This window comes from Sorghum bicolor, chromosome 10 (genome assembly GCF_000003195.3).
Source record: "Sorghum bicolor cultivar BTx623 chromosome 10, Sorghum_bicolor_NCBIv3, whole genome shotgun sequence".
In the NCBI taxonomy this organism is placed as follows: domain Eukaryota; kingdom Viridiplantae; phylum Streptophyta; class Magnoliopsida; order Poales; family Poaceae; genus Sorghum; species Sorghum bicolor.
Genome location: NC_012879.2, coordinates 43,412,609 through 43,430,592, shown reverse-complemented (window position 1 = coordinate 43,430,592; position 17,984 = coordinate 43,412,609).

Below are 17,984 nucleotides of genomic sequence, written 5' to 3'. Positions count from 1 at the left end.
TGCTAAGTGTTTGAACCGTTGAGGGCAAGCACACTTAGATCCAAGGGTTGGGATTGACTCCTTGGAGTATGCCATGGCTCTGCCATGGAGGGGAGCCCCAGGTGGGCCCAAACCATGGTCGGCCGACTGAGGTTATGGGGCCCATAGGGCTCATTTCCTTCTTCCCTGCATTGAAAGGGCTAAGAGTACAAGTGGAACTTTATTAGCGATAAATATGTTCATGTGATGCTTATCTTTCTTCAATCGAGGACTGTTGACGGGCTTTTGAGTATATAGAACTGGATCTTATTTCCCATCAACAGTGGTCGTCCACCACACCAATCCCTCTCCCACGGTTCGTCCTTGCACTCCAGATGCAGCACCTCCGAGGTATCCCACACGTGCGGGGAAGAAGCGTTGCGCCTCCGGACTGCTAGGTCCACGAGGAGCAAAAGGCGCGAGTGTGGGTGAGCGGCGCCGGCTGCCTGATGGTGTGGGATTAACCCTGGCCGCGCCCCCTCCCTCTCTTATATAGGCGTCCTCTAATCAACCCCGAGTCGAGGCCCAATTAGAAACCCTAAGCCTTTTCTAATTCGGGTCCAGCCCGAATTAGGTTTCTAGCCCCTTAAGCGTGCGACCCTATGCGTTCACATGCATATAGACATGGGCTGAGTACTCCTACTTGCCCAATAGTTGATAGTGGCCTCTAGAAAGGCATGACAACTCCTATACGTACGCAAAGATCATATCAAACGAACCACTACATACATATACATATTATTCCCTTGCCACACGATATTTTGTCCAACTCGTGGGTTAACACTTAACCCAAGCACAGCCATGCATTTGCTGATCCAATCACTTGAGTGATCCAGTGATATCTCTCTCACATAGAGAGGGGCAAGTTTCGTCTTGATCATCTATGTCTCACAGCATGTTCCCCGACAAACCCGAAGACCACCTTTATAACTACCCTGTAACGGAGTAGCGTTTAATAGTCCCTAAGTTGGTCGTTTCACATCTTGAGAACATACGACAATCTTAGGTCTAAGGACATAATGTACATGATGTATAAAGAGATAATAAGAACATCTCATGTTGGGTCAGTCCAGCCCTATGTCATACATGTGCCCACATTATTAGTTTGACATCTCTATGTCTATGACTTGTGAAACAATGTCCTCAACTAATACATATGCTAATCTAATATTCATGTGTATCCTCACACGAAAACTGATCAGGGACAACTTTAGAATAACCATACAAGTAAAAGAGTTTCACAAACAATTCACATAATTGTTAATCAATACAAGTTTGTCTATAATGGATATTCACTGAACTCATAATATATGTCATGGATACAATCGTAATATCATCATCTCTATGATTACCTCTAGGGCATATTCCCAACAATCTCCCTCATCTAGACTCCGTTTTTAGTGATCAAGAACTTTTTGGAAAGCTAACGAAGAGATTCAGGGCTACCGGCCTGCTCTAGACCCACCTATTAGTGTGCTTTGTCTCACGGCCTTCCATCGCCTTTGAGGACCAATCTACGCTATTGTTTCAAGTCAATGTGATTTAGGGCTGCAGTTTATCCCACTGGCTATATAAGCAAAGGCAGATCCTAGGAGGCATCTTCATCTTCATTAGCTACCTCCAGAGCAAAAACTAGGTTTCATCAAGTAGAGAAGTAGAGGTCTCTCTAGATCTTCTAGTTCTAGTTCTTCTAGTTTATGTTCTATTTTTAGTTCTAGTTCATCTAGTTGTAAACTAGAGATCGATCAACAAGAGAGGGGAGGGGAGAGCTGAGAAGGAGCCAGATCTGTCGGATCTTCCTAGATATTGTACTACTATAGCATCTGGTTCATCTTGAGCAATCTCCAGGTTCTTCATTATTTATTTGTAGTATTTTGTTTAATTGATTTCACTTCTTGCTTTATTTTATTTACTAGATCTCTCCTTGTATTGAGTGCTTTCGTTATTCGCGATAGCTAGAGTAGCAAACGCTAGTGTAGACGTGGCGTCTAGACTAGGGTTTACCTGAGTTTGCTTCCAATCCTCCAATTAGTTGTGGTAGCCCAGAGAGGTGACCACTCTATCTGGTCTTTGTAATCCACCATATTAGGGTTGGTATTTTCATAGAGCTTTTTGGTAGCCTTCGCATAATTACTTTTATCCCAATCTTTTTCGAGTTAGAAAGGTAGTACTGCTCCAAAGTAGGTAAAGTAAAGTAAGCCTATTAATCTTGATCACCCATTAGACATAGAAAACCCTAAAATCCCTCTGTATCCTATAATTACCCTTTCCTTGGATGTTCCTAATTTTTCTAGTACACTTCACGTTCTCTATGGAAATCGATACTCTTGAATACTTCTAGTGAAAGCTACATTGATATCTGTGCGCTTGCAAATTTTTCTGTTCACGTTTAAAATATCCAACATCGAGCCAAGCTTAGGTACGAGTATATCGCTTAGTCACTCCCCGACCTGTTCTTCCAGTGATTCAAAATAAAGTGGGCACACTTCATTAGAAAAGCATTCTTTTTCTTTTTTTCACAAGAGCACCATGCATTCTTTGGACAGTCTGCTTCTTTGGTGTCGGTGGTGGTCCACCATCATTCATACTAGTTGGAACACTATTGTAGTTGCTCGAGCAATGGTCCTACTGGTTAGAGATGTCAAGAACTCAAGCCTCGCTGGTCAAAGAAGCTCAAGACGTTGTGTTGCATCACAATACATGGAGCTTAGGGACAAGCTGTGGGGGTATAAACCCCTATACCCTCATGGCTCGATATAAGCTAGCCCAGACCAGATGGCCCAACTCACCAAAAGACCATGCACAACCCATCAGGCTGGTCGGCGTCCCGTGCAAGGTAGTAGATTTTACTTGCTGGTCATGGAAGATCCTAGTCAGATAGAATAGAAAGCTTTATCCTAGGCTGATATGGCAATTATAACCAACTAGAATTAGTTTTTGAATTTGTAACTCTGCCCCTCATGCTATATAAGGCGGGCAAGGACCCCCTCAAAATATCTCATCTCATATCATATAGCAATACAACCTAGATGTAGGATGTAGGCATTACGACTGCACGGCAGACACATCTAGATAAAGACTCTTGTGTTCGTCTCGCGTCACCATCTAGTTCATTGCCTCTCACACCTCCACCTAGTCTATTACTTTGGACATATTGCAATGTCCTTGTTTGGTTTTGGTAATTGAGTGACAACTTAGGTGGACTAATAGTATTTATGTGAGATACATAGGAGATTAGTCCACAGGTGATGATGTGATGATGGAGGAGCTCATTGCATATGAGACATGACATGGAGTCATGTGACCAAGATGGAGAAGATCAAGATGAGGCTTGGCTCGATGGACCGGTTATAAGAGTGAAGGGCAAGTTAGAGGCTTTGAAGCAAGGGACCGCGTGTGACGGTGAAGCTTGAGAAAGACTTGGCGCCGATGGACCGAGGCAATGGTGAAGAGCAAGTGAGGTCAAGATCCATGAACCAACACGGTCACGTGATGATATGAAGTGGATCATATCATTTGGTGATTTGTTGGTGCATGTGTTGCATCAACATTGCAGGAGATGGAATGGAAAGCGGAAGGCAAAGATATAACCTAGGGCATTTCCATTTCACCGGTCATAGGTGTGTAGAGAAGTTTATGAGTGGATTTAGGATAGATGGCCGAACTATCAAGAGGGGCAAACTTGTTTGCATATCGGTCATCTAGTGCCACTTGAGCGATCTAACTTTGCATACGTGTTAGGATCGAGTGGCGTGGCTTTTTTGAGAGGCTAACTCCTTTGAGAAAATGTTTGTGAAAATGCTAACACCTTGCACATGTTGGTACAGTTGGTGGTATTTGCACACCTTAAGAAGGAGGTAGAAAGTTTCCCTTGTGCCGGTGGAAAGTTTCTTGTGCACTAGTAGAAAGTTTCCTGTATGCTGGTGGAAAGTTTCTTGTTTACCGGTGGAAAATTTCTTGTGTGCTAGTAGAAAGTTTCTTGTATACCGGTAGAAAGTTTCTTGTTTACTAGTGGAAAGTTTCCTGTGCCAGTAAAAAGTTTCTGACTGAAAACTCACACCGGACGCTCTGTCCTAAGGCACCGGACGCTGCCTCGGAGCGTCCGGTGCGCTCTCGGTTGCTAGCATAGGTGAGAGTTGTGCACCGGACGATCAGCACCGGACGCTGATTGATCGTTGTTCGTGTGTCCGGTGTCCCTGAGCTTTTACGGTGTTTTCTGAGTAAGCGTCCGGTGCCGACCTGGTTCGTCCGGTGGTCGCGTCCGGTGATCCTGCGTTTTTGATAAACTCTCTCCGTACGTGACCGGTGTGCACAGGACGCATCCGGTATCTACTTGATCGCATCCGATGGTTCAAATTTGACCGTTAGAGATCAACGTGCGAGATTCAAGTAGGGGACACTTGACTGCTTCTGGAGCACCGGACGCACTGTTCCAGCGTCCGGTGGCTCCCTGCAGTGAGTCTGGTGCCCCCGATTTTGGTCCAGTGAAGGGGCAACGGCTAGTTTAGCCCTTGGGGCTATAAATAGAAGTAGTGGCCGGCCTTGGCTGGTGCTGAGCACCCTTGGAACTTAGTGTCCATGCTTGGGGAGTGCTAGCGAAGCCTCTAACTCACATATGCTTGATAGTGATCATCCGATTGTGTGAGTGAGCGATTCTAGTGCGTTGCATTGAGAAATTGCATCGAGTGGCACTAGGTGTTCATGTTGCAAGCCGGTGGTGCTTGTTACTCTTGGAGGTTGCCACGTCCTAGACGACTTAGTGGCTTGTGACTCCGTTGAAGCATGCAAGGAGATTTTGCGGTGCTCCAGAGAAGAGATTGTGAGGGGTACGGTACTCACCCTGGGGGATCGCAAAGAGCAACTCTAGTTGAGCGAGACGTGAAGAGCGACAAGTGGTCCGGCCAGGTCAAGTGCTAGAGCTTGTGGTAAGCACTCCACGTGGGAGAGTGTGACTTGCGGGTCACCACTAGCAAGAGGACCAGTGGCAACCTTGGAGCTTGTCTCAACGAGGACGTAGCTTGGTGGCAACCAAGTGAACCTCGGGAGAAAATCATCGTGTCAACATTGTTCTTCCCGCTGGTTTGCAAGTCCCTAACACAAGCTTGTTCTTACATTCATATACTTGTGCTTGTGTAGTTGCTCTTGTAATTAGTTAGCTTGTGTAGCTTGCTAGTTACCTTCTTGCTTGTGTAGCTAGAAGTAGTTCCCCTTGCGTGACTAATTTAGTTTGTGTAACCTTGTTAGTCACATTGCTTAGTTTGTGTAGCTAAGTAATTTGCGCTCTCTAATTTGGCATTGGTTGCCTTGTTATTGAGCATTGCTAGTGAGCTTAGGAGCTTTGTGCTTTTACTTACTAGTTGTGTAGGAGCTCCCCGGTTTGCAAAGCACTAGTTGCATAGGTTTGTGTGACCTTGCTCCTACAATTGATTAGGTGAGCTCTTGCTAAGGTAGAACCTTGCTTGCTTGTTTAGGATCTTTTCAAGGTGCTAGAGAACTTAGATAGAGGGGTGTAGTCTTGGCTAGACCGATAGTTTTAATTCCGCATTTGTTTCGGTTAGCCGGCGTAATATTTTTAGAAATGACTATTCACCCCCCTCTAGTCTGCCATCTCGACCCTTCAAGTGGTATCAGAGCAAGTTCTCTCGTTTGTGGTCTTCACTGACCCGAGAGGATGGCGGCTTATGGGCTAGATGTTGAGTGTCCACACATTTTTTATGGCACACACTTTGCACAGTGGAGAAATTGGATGACATGCAATTTTAAGTTTATTTCTCCTCAAATGTGGTGGATTGTAGATGTGGGCTTTTCTTGTGCAATTGATAAAATGTTGCAACTCAAGCGCAAAAGAAATGCCTACATCTTGATTGCCAAGCTACTAACATCTTCTACTCATCTATGAAAGATAATATATTTGGTGAGATCATGGACATGAAGTCCGCCTATGAGATTTGGGTATTTCTCAATGAGAAATATGGGGTGATCTCCAAAGAAGATGTTGTGCCAAACATGGAGGCACATGAGGATGTTGAGCATGACCACAACATGGTGGTTGTGGAGGATTGCTCCACCTCATGGTCAAGTGAAGAAGAAGGTGATCATTCTACAAGATCACTTGACAAGGATGATGATGATGCCATAAGTGATGCAAATGATGATGCTACTTCATGCACACTTAATGATGAAGATGATGGCTATGAGAGTGATGCTTCCACAAGCTCATCTACTACATCACCACATTGCTTCATGTCACATGGTGACACTAAGGTATCTATTGGTGATGTGATTATTGATTGTGATGGTCCAAATTTTGAGCTTGTATGCAAACTCTCAAAAGCTTTAAGAAATGAGTTGGCAAAAACAAGTAAATTGAAAAAAATGAAAACTCATTTCTAAAGACCGCATGTGAACAACAAAAACATCTACTTTATGTTACTACTTGTTCGTATGAGGAGCTAAAATTGACTCATGAGGAACTTTGTGTTACTCATGATAACTTGGTAAAAGATCATGCATTTCTCACTAAGAAGATTTCTAATAAAGAAATTAAAACTAGTGAGAGCTCATCACTTGGGTCAAATGATCAATCACATATTGTTACTAACCCTTGTGATTTAGGCAAGATGCATGTATCCACCTCTTGTGATGATTTATTATCTATGCCATGTTCTTCACAATTAGACATTTGTTCTACTTCTATGTCTTGTGAGACTAACCTTTTGAAGGAGAACAATGAGCTCAAAAATGAAGTGAAGAATTTGAGCAACAAGTTAGAGAGGTGCTACAACTTAAAATTCACCTTTGAGTATATATTGAGGACTCAAAGAAAATATGGTGACAAGTGTGGCCTTGGCTTCGAGAAGAAAATGACAAAGGACAAAAGAAAACAAGATAGGAAGATGAAGAAACAAGAAAGAGAGAAGCTCACTCATTTCATGTCCTATCGGTGCCATGAAATGGGACATCTTGCTAATGGTTGCCCAAACAAAGAGAAGCTCAGGAAGATGAAAGAAGAAGAGAGGCTCAAGCATGTCAAGTGCTTCAAGTGCCGCACTTGGGGTCATCTTACCTCAATGTGCCCAACCAAGCAATTGGTGAAGCAACAAGTAAAGCCTCAACCAAAGCCACAAGTTGAGCAAGAAAAGAAGCCCCAAGCTCAAGTCAAGATCTACCATGAAGATGGTGGTGACATGGGGATGAAGAAGAAGAAGACAAGAAGGGGAGGTAGACAATCAAGATCATCAAAAGACCTTTCCCACATCAAATGCTTTGAGTGCAAAAATGATGGACACTTTGCCTCGAAGTGTCCAACCAAGCTTGAGAAGAAGGCTCAAGCAACTCTCAAGAGGCAAGGCAATGAGAAGCAACACATGAGCAAGGAAGAAAAGGCTCAATCCAAAGAAGTTGCTACTTATGCCGGGAAACGGGACACATGGCTTATTCATGTCCCCTTGGTAATAGTTCTAAGCCTATCTCAATTGATAACCATAATATGCTTAGAAAGGATGGTGATCGTACCTCCACGGTTGCTATTGCAAAACATCCTGCTACTCATACTAAGGCATCGCCTAAGTATGTTGCTCCTAACTTGAGAGGACCCAAACTAGTTTGGGTACCATCAAAAAGTGGATGATTGTTTGTAGGTACCATCGGCATTGGAGGCTTGATTCAACTGATCTTATATTATTCATCATATGATTGAGTCAAGTATTGAAGCTTAGTGCTTATCTCATCCCAATGCCAAGTCAAATAAGTGAAGTCCAAGTGCTGCAACATACAAGTGTCATATTCAAGTTGTGGTATTTTATTGGATCATTTAATGGCTTGCAATTGTGAGTAGAAGCTTGCTATATGGATGGTCATGAGCTAACCAAGGTATATCTTTGTTGATCACATTCATTTGGGTGCATATGAGTTGATTGAATTGGATATGTATGCAATGTTGCTTGATATAAGATGATTGAATGGATTAAATGATTAGTAATCAAGTTTGGATTGATTTGGGTTGGATAAGTTCATAAGATAACATTTAATAAGTGGATTGAATGGATTCATGTCTTGTGAAAGTATTCAAACGAGTCTATTTCAAGTTTGATTCAATTTGAAGAAGTATAGCTCAAGTACTTGAAATCTGCCAAATATTGAAAACCTGAGCTAGCTAAGATCAAGTCTGAGTTTGAGTGATAACATCTATTTGGAATGGCTTGAAATTTGGTATGCATGCTGTGCAATTATCATAGAAGATGCTGTAGAAATTTCATGAAGATTGGATAAGGGATACTCTAGTTTTGGAGTGAATCTTGTCAGCTATAGTGCAGCAGTTTTCAGCATGCAGCAGTGGTGGAAGAATTGAAATCTGGTAGCTACCTAGAAGTCAAAAGAAGATCAAATTTTTACAGCTGCTAGATGACTTAGTGAAACACATCTCCACCAAATTTCGTGGTATTTGGATCTGTACATTGTGAGATATGGATATTTCTTTAAAGGGTACAGAATCTGCCAGAAAAGTGACTATTATTGGATTGATCTAGAGCCACTTCAATTGAAAGGTCCTCAAGTTGGGAACATGTTTACAAGTGTTTGAGGCACCTAAGTTTGGTTTTGAATTGATCTAGAAGCATGACAAGTATTGAGTACAAGGCTATTTCATTGTGGAGTGTACTTGGTGTGCACATTTTAGTACTCAAATTGAAGATCAAGATCAAACTCAAGATGAATATAAAGTTTAAGTTTTAGTAACTATTGAAGATCATTTGGTAGAAAGAAAAGGACTTAAACAAGTAGAACTAAAAGGACTTAAAGAAGGATTCATGGTTACTCATCATATTAAGTCCATCACTTGAATCAATCGATCGAAGGCAATTCGAGTGTCAAGAATGGTTCTTTGGAGAGAGGTCACTTCTCCCTATGTGAGGGGCGTGCCGCCCGAGGAGTGGGTAAACCAAGTGTGGTGCTTCGAAGGCTAACATGGAAGTGGTGATCTAAAGAACATTTGAGATGCTTAGTTGAAGCAATCAAAAGGATTGATCAAGAAAGCAAGCAACAACCCAAAAGAGAGCTAGTCATGCTATTTCAAGTGATATTCTTAGTAGTTCTCTCATGCAAGGAGTGGTCAAAAGAAGAAGCAAGCCAACCACAACAACATAGTGCACTTGATCATAAGTGGTTTTCAATTCATATGGGTGAAGATTTGATCTATCAATTGGTATCTATGATTGATCTTCACCAAGCTTATCAATTGGACTTCACATTGCTATTGGAGAAATGAATTGGAATCTATGTGACTATCCTCTTCTCCAACATAGCAAAGGTATCATTGTAATGTGCATGATCATTTCATTCCTTACTAGTATGCGGTTAGTGCATATAGTACAATGCTTAATAGGATCATGCATGACAAATGAAAAGTTTTAAATTCATAGCCTACCACTATTGCTTGAATGATTAGTTGATCTAGTGGTATGTATATGAGTTTATTCATGAGCTAGTGAACCCAAGTACTTGATCTATTTTGGATTGTTAACAAGTGACAAGTACAACATTGGCAAGATAACCCTTAATGTGAGGTGTGAAAAAGCTTGTCATTGGTTCAAACCGGACTTGGAAGCTTAGTCAAATCAACATAGTTCAAGTCTACAATTAGAAGCTCATGATGACTAGAGTACAAGAACAAGACAACAATGCAAATGGATATCTAAACTCAAATGTTTCATCAATTGGTATCCTACAATTGGTACTCATGATAGCAAATGTTCAAGAAAGCAAACAAGTGGTTCCATACTAGAAGACCTTCAATTGGAAGAAGATTTCCATATGCTATCGGACAAGATCTTTCAACTGATATGACATTTATACATATGGTGTCTATCATACAAGAAGGTGGTTCCACAAGTGATCCTCAACTTTAAGTGATCATCAAGCAAATAAAGTTCCCTCACCAACAAGATTGACAAGTGAATGACCCAAGCTATGACATAGGGGGAGTGCCCCACCAAATCGTATCAAGGTCAAAGATCCTAAGTGGTATCTCAAGAGCAATTCAAGTAATGTTATTCCAAAACATATGGTGATGTCCATCAAAAATGCAAGATTCAAGCCTCAACCATCTATCCCAATGCAATCCTTTGTCACAATGAAATGAACACTCTTTCAATTGGTATGAAGTGATTTAATTGGTATCACATACCTTTTATGGAAATTGATGAAAAAGGGGGAGAAGTTGGAACAAAGATATGATCATGGGATAAGTTGGACAACAAAAGATATGTTTCAAAGGGGAGAGATCAAAGATGGACATGGACAAGGGAGGCAACATTAAAAGGAAAAATGATGGATCAAAATTGTTGGACAAAAGAGAAGCACACAAGTAGGGGGAGCAAGCTCATGAACATTGATTGTCTGCATTTGATATGTGCATATTCATGTGCTTGCTTGCATTGCATAAGTTTTTAAATTCAATATTCATCCTTGTGTGATGTATGCTAGTTATAGAACTTGACTGATGATATGATTACTATCATGCATAGGTTGGTAGCTAGACTTGTGTTATTCAAGTAAAGACTAGACCCTTGCTCTTAATGTTGATCTCACGGGGTTTCTAGTGTTTTTGTTGTCTAGCTACTCATGGTGCTAAGGATGGTGTACATTGAATGTTTCAAATGCTATCGAATTTGGTATCGAGCTACAAAGGTTTATTCTATACACCTTAGCACTTAGTAGGGTTTTATGGTGCTTATCCAAATCTTGACATAGAGCTTAAATGATGGATAAGTAGCATAAAATCCAAATCAAGTTAGCAATTTACACTTGTGTGAAGTGCTAGCTTGAAAAAGCTTAATTTTCTATATCTTTGTAGAGTTGTCATCAATTACCAAAAAGGGGGAGATTGAAAGGTCCTTGTTTGGTTTTGGTAATTGAGTGACAACTTAGGTGGACTAATAGTGTTTATGTGAGATACACAGGAGATTAGTCCACTGGTGATGATGTGATGATGGAGGAGCTCATTGCATATGAGACATGACATCGAGTCATGTGACCAAGGTGGAGAAGATCAAGATGAGGCTTGGCTCAATGTACCGGTTGCAAGAGTGAAGGGCAAGTCAGAGGCTTTGAAGCGAGGGACCGCGTGTGACGGTGAAGCTTGAGCAAGACTTGGCGCCGATGGACCGAGGCAATGGTGAAGAGCAAGTGAGGTCAAGATCGATGAACCAATACGGTCACGTGATGATATGAAGTGGATCATATCATTTGGTGATTGGTTGGTGCATGTGTTGCATCAACATTGGAGGAGATGGAATGGAAAGCGCAAGGCAAAGGTATAACCTAGGGCATTTCCATTTCACTGGTCATAGGTGTGTAGAGAAGTTTATGACCGGATTTAGGATAGATGGTCGTACTATCGAGGGGCAAACTTGTTTGCATATCGGTCATCTAGTGCCACTTGAGCGATCTAACTTTGCATACGTGTTAGGATCGAGTGGCGTGGCTTTTTTGAGAGGCTAACTCCTTTGAGAAAATGGTTGTGAAAATGCTAACACCTTGCACATGTTGGTACACTTGGTTCTGTTGGCACACCTTAAGGAGGTAGAAAGTTTCCCTTGTGCCGGTGGAAAGTTTCTTGTGCACTAGTGGAAAGTTTCCTGTATGCTAGTGAAAAGTTTCTTGTTTACCAGTGGAAAATTTCTTGTGTGCTAGTAGAAAGTTTCTTGTATACCAGTGGAAAGTTTCTTGTTTACCAGTGGAAAGTTTCCTGTGCGCCAGTAGAAAGTTTCTGACTAAAAACTCACACCGGACGCTCTGTCCTGAGGCACCGGACGCTGCCTCGGAGCATCCGGTGCGCTCTCGGTTGCTGGCATAGGTGAGAGTTGTGCACCGGACGATCAGCACCGGACGCTGATCGAGCGCTGTTTGTGCGTCCGGTGTCCCTGAGCTTTTACGGTGTTTTCTGAGTAAGCGTCCCGTGCCGACCTGGTTCGTCCGGTGGTCGCGTCCGGTGATCCTGCGTTTTTGACAAACTCTCTGCGTACGTGACCGGTGTGCACCGGACGCGTCTGGTATCTACTTGACCGCGTCCAGTGGTTCAAATTTTACCATTAGAGATCAACGTGCGAGATTCAAGTAGGGGACACTTGACTGCTTCTGGAGCACCAGACGCACTGTTCCAGCGTCCGGTGGCTCCTGCAGTGAGTCCGATGCCCCCGGTTTTTGTCCAATGAAGGGGCAACGGCTAGTTTAGCCCTTGGGGCTATAAATAGAAGTGGTGGCCGGCCTTGGCTGGTGCTGAGCACCCTTGGGACTTAGTGTCCATGCTTGGGGAGTGTTAGTGAAGCCTCTAACTCACATATGCTTGATAGTGATCATCCGATTGTGTGAGTGAGCGATTCAAGTGCGTTGCATTGAGAAATTGCATCGAGTGGCACTAGGTGTTCGTGTTGCAAGCCGGTGGTGCTTATTACTCTTGGAGGTTGCCACCTCCTAGACGGCTTGCTGGCTTGTGACTCCGTCGAAGCACGCAAGGAGATTGTGCGGTGCTGCAAAGAAGAGATTGTGAGGGGTACGGTGCTCACCCCGCGGGGATCGCGAAGAGCAACTCTAGTTGAGCGAGACGTGAAGAGCGACAAGTGGTCCGGCCGGGTCAAGTGCTAGAGCTTGTGGTAAGCACTCGACATGGGAGAGTGTGACTTGCGGGTCACCACTAGCAAGAGGACCGGCGGCAACCTTGGAGCTTGTCTCAATGGGGACGTAGCTTGGTGGCAACCAAGTGAACCTCGGGAGAAAATCATCGTGTCAACATTGTTCTTCCCGTTGGTTTGCAAGTCCCTAACACAAGCTTGTTCTTACATTCATATACTTGTGCTTGTGTAGTTGCTGTAATTAGTTAGCTTGTGTAGCTTGCTAGTTACCTTCTTGCTTGTGTAGCTAGAAGTAGTTCCCCTTGCGTGACTAATTTGGTTTGTGTAACCTTGTTAGTCACATTGCTTAGTTTGTGTAGCTAAGTAATTTGCGCTCTCTAATTTGGCATTGGTTGCCTTGTTATTGAGCATTGCTAGTGAGCTTAGGAGCTTTGTGCTTTTACTTGCTAGTTGTGTAGGAGCTCCCCGGTTTGCAAAGTACTAGTTGCATAGGTTTGCGTGACCTTGCTCCTAGAATTGATTAGGTGAGCTCTTGCTAAGGTAGCACCTTGCTTGCTTGTTTAGGATCTTTTCAAGGTGCTAGAGAACTTAGATAGAGGGGTGTAGTCTTGGCTAGACCGATAGTTTTAATTCCGCATTTGTTTCGGTTAGCCGGCGTAATAAATATTAGAATGGACTATTCACCCCCCCCCACTCTAGTCTGCCATCTCGACCCTTCACATACCCCTCAGTAGACTACCGACCAAATTTCATCGACACCTTGTGACCCTTATTGAGAAATTTATCATGCTCTCAAGATCAAAATCACATGCACACCACATATATATTTGTTGCTCCTACATTGGGAGTATGCAACAACATATTTTTCCATCCACCTAAAAATGTTTTGCTCCTACTATGGGAGAAGATATAAAAATATTTATTAGGAATAAATACTCTAAGTTCTTGTAAATGTCTTTCTTGAGTTCTCCAAATTGCAAAAGAGGTATGTGGCAATGCAAAAAGAAAGGTATGAAAAAATAGACAAGTGTTCAAGGTATCTAAAACAATGGGTACTCAGATGTCTACTTATAAAAAGAGAGAGACAGAGAGAAAGAAAAAGAAAGATAGCCCATACTCTCTAGCATGAGTTTTCTAAAGTTCTAAAATAAGAGAGACATGTTTCCAAGGAGCATAGTAGAATTAGGATAGCCACTATATATATCAGCTTAAAAAGTCATGAATGCCAAAGTTGTAGGAGTCATGAAGATCTACAACTTTTATTTTTGTCATACTTTCATTTGACAAAGTTTGAGCAGATGAATTTTGGAATTTTCAAAAATAATAAGTTCAAAATAAATTTTGAACCCCAAATGATTTCATCTTTGAAAGTGATGAATACCAAAGTTGTTCAACTAATGATTATCTATAACTTTTATTTTGGTGATTTCTTTGTTTGGTAGTGTTAATACACATTGTTTACAAAACTTACACATCTCATATGTAAGTTCTATGTACAATGTGACTAACACTTTGCTATATGAAGAAATGACCAAAATAAAAGTTGTAGGTACTGTTGAGTTCTACAAGTTTGGTTATTCATCACTTTTAAAGTTGAAATCATTTGGGGATCAAAATTTAGTTTGAACTTGTCATTTTTGAAAATTCAAAGTTTTTACTACCAAAAACTTTGTAAAATGAAAATATGACAAAATAAATGTTATAGATCTTCATGAGTTCTACAACTTTGGTGTTCATGACTTTTTCATTTAAAATCATTAAGGGGCAAAATCTGGTTTGAAGTTGTAGTTATTTGAAATGGGGTTGAACTCATGACCTCATGCTCCTTGCTTATCCACTGTTGAAAGGTCCTAATATGGCTAGAGGGAGTGAATAGCCTATTTTAAAAACTACAAACTCTCTAGAACAAAGAGTTAGTATATAACAAGCGAAGCTTTTTTTACTCTAGCTCTAATTGAGGGTTGCAAGCCACCTATCCAATAATTTTAATTGTTATGATCTCTAAGTTCAATCAATGACTATGTCACTACTTACACTAGAGAGCTACCTAAAGTTTTTATGCAAGAAAAGAAGCTACTCTAGTTTGCTGGAATGTAAAGGAGTAAGTTGTGAACTTGTATACCGCCGTGTAGGGGATGAACCAATCACCAATATATGAACAAACAATCACCGAGAGAATGGAAATCAATCATAATTGAGACCGATTTTTCTCCTAAGGTTCACGTGCTTGCCAGCACGCTAGTCCCTATTGTGTTGACTAACACTTGGTGGTTCGGTGGCTAAGAGGTGTTGCACGAACCTCATCCTCACTAGGACACCGCAAGAACCTACCCACAAGTGAGGTAACTCAATGACATGAGCAATTTATTTTGGCTCTCCACCGGGGAAGGTACAAGACCCATCACAATCACCAAGAGATGGCCATGAACAATCACCAACTCATGTTAATCCTCCTCCGCTGCTCCGAGTCATGTAGGTGGCGGCAACCACTAACAGTAACAAAAAAAACCGCAGCCACAACAATTCTCAAGTGCCACTATATGCAACCACTCATGCAAATGCACTTGGAATCACTCCTAATCTTACTATGAAGAAGAATCAATGATGGAGGTGAGTAGGAGGTGTTTGCTTAGGCTCATAAGGATGTCAATTATGTCAAAGTGTCAAGAGAGTGAGCCCTAAGCCGGCCAAATGATATTTATAAGCCCCTCTTCAAATAGAGTCGTTAGGCTCCTGGGGCTAGCCCTGTCTAGGGCATCAGATGCAGCCTCAGCATCCGACGGTCCCCTGATAGGCCCATGGATTGCTGCCATGTGTCCTTAGTTAAATGTGACCCATTGATCTCCAACTGTCACTTAAACATTTGTGTTCTCAGGTACAACGCGCCGAACGCGTCAAATGCAATGCACCTAGAGTCAGCGTCCAGTGAGTGTTTCACTAGAGCAACAAAAAATATTTATTTCATTTTCTCAAGGTATACCAACACCATCATGGGTGTACCATCGTGTACAAGTGTATTAGCATTTTCACAATCATTTTCTTCGAAGGAGTTAAATTAGTCCACTAGGTTCTAAATGCATGCACAAGAACAATGTCACCTAATGGCACTTGATAACCGCTTAGCCAAAGAATTTCCCTCTTTATAGTACAACTATGTATGCTAAAGATGATCATACCCTGTATGGCGACTTGATCACTAAAACTAAAACTCTAAGCAATACCTTTGCCTTAATCTCCATAGAGTTTTGTTTTTCTCTTTCTTCTTTTCCAAGTTGAGCAATTGATCATCTTGTGGTCATCACCATCATCACCACGATCATCTCTTGCTCCATCACTTGTCATGTAGTAACCTCATCTAGTCTACACACACTTAGCATAGAGGTTAGTACTTTGGGTTTTATCAATTATCCAAAACCAAACTAGGGCTTTCAATCTCACCCTTTTTGGTAATTGATGACAACCCATTTACAAAGATTTTCTATAAAATTTTCTTGGATTCATGTTGCTTGCCCAAGCATTTTACCATGTGCAAAGGTTATGGACAAGTTACATAGACCAAAATTGATAGCAATTGCTCCCCCTACATATGTGCTAAGAGTTTGGATTTGGAAGCTTGTACATATGCTTGAATAGGAAAGATAGGAGTCAATTTCTACCAAATGATGCTAAGGTGTAAAGAATGGACCTTTGAAGCATGATATCAATCAGAGTTGCCAATGTATACCATCCTTAGCACCATTAGTAACTTGACATTCACAAAACTAGAACACCCCATAAGATCAACATTATAAACAACGTTCTAGTACCACTTATGAAAATACAAAAGTCTAGTTACACTTCCTATGCATGGTAGTTCTTCATTTCAACAATCAAACCTACAACTAGCATACACCACACAAGCAAGGTATCAGATAAATAACTTTAAAATTAATGCAAATACATGCAAGCATATGTGATACACATTCAAATGCAACATACAAGATTATGAGCTTGCTCTCTCTACTTGTGTTCTTCAAATTTTTAATTGATTCTCTTCCTAATTGATCCCCTTCCTTTATCTTTGTAACTTCTCTCCCATTTTGTCATTAAAGACCACAAAAGGTGAGTTCAAAAATTTAGATAGGTTAGTGTGAAACCATGTGAAGTGAGATCATTTTCTTAAAATGGTTCAATCTAGATTACTTGCCTAAGATATTTAATTTAATCTAAGGACAAACTTTTTCACACCTCAAACAAGGGTTATCTTTTTCACATCTTTTAAAAATATGATACATGCACCCGGACCAGCGGATCGGGCCACATCCTTGTTAATCCGCGAGCCATTTGATCTAGCGAACAAGCGACACTGACCGTTTGATTGGGTCTTCACGGGTCTCCTACCCATAACGGGGCCGTCACCTGCTCGCGAACTCAGCCTAGGCACAAAATACCGAGAACCGAGAACCGAACCGAAAATACCGAGAACCGAACTGAAAGTACCGAAATCGAATTTTTCAGTACCTTGTTCCACTAGTACACAGAGGTTCTAAGCCTGCGGGGGTGAAACATTTGCATAGGTGGTTTTAGTTATAATGCGCCTATGTTGAAAATTTGTACGGCTAGAATTGAAAACCGGCTGTATAAAAGGCTCAGTACAGGCGGTTATTGTAAGAAAACCGCCTGTGTACATGAACCATTTACACAGGCGGTTCAGTTATGTGAACCGCCTGTGTAAACAAACCGCTTGTGAATTATCTTCCTATAAATACCCGAAGCCCTCTTCTTCCTCCTCGGGCAGATCTGTAGCTCGCAGCCAGCTTCCATTGCAGCCCATCTTGGAGGTCCAGATTTTTCAAAATACAAGGGGGGAGGTTTTGATCTTCATTTCTTAGAAGGAGTGGCTAAGTAAGGTTAGTTGATGCCTCTAATGCCTCTTTTTGTGCCCTCTTCCTCAATTTAAGCTACTTTTTGGATCTAGGGTATCACCATGAGAGGGAGAGAGTAGAATAGCTAGGTATGATCTATATTTGCTCAAATGAGGTTGCTTAAGATGGTTAGATGATGTCTCTCATCTCTTCTTTTTTATGTTTACTTCTCTAATTAGTGAATCCAAGACATATATATGTAGTAGTTTCCATGAATAGTGTTTCCATGCTTGGGAAGAGAGAGAAAGATAGGTTTTCTTTTTAGTTTTTTAAATTATATTGTTTAGGATGTTATTTTTATGTAAATTTGATTTAATTATGCGATAAGCATTTTTCATGTATGAGGTTGCTTAAGATGTTGACTCTCCTCTCACCATTTCCATGTTTCCTTCTCAAATATTTTTTAGTAATATAAAGATATATATTTAGTTTC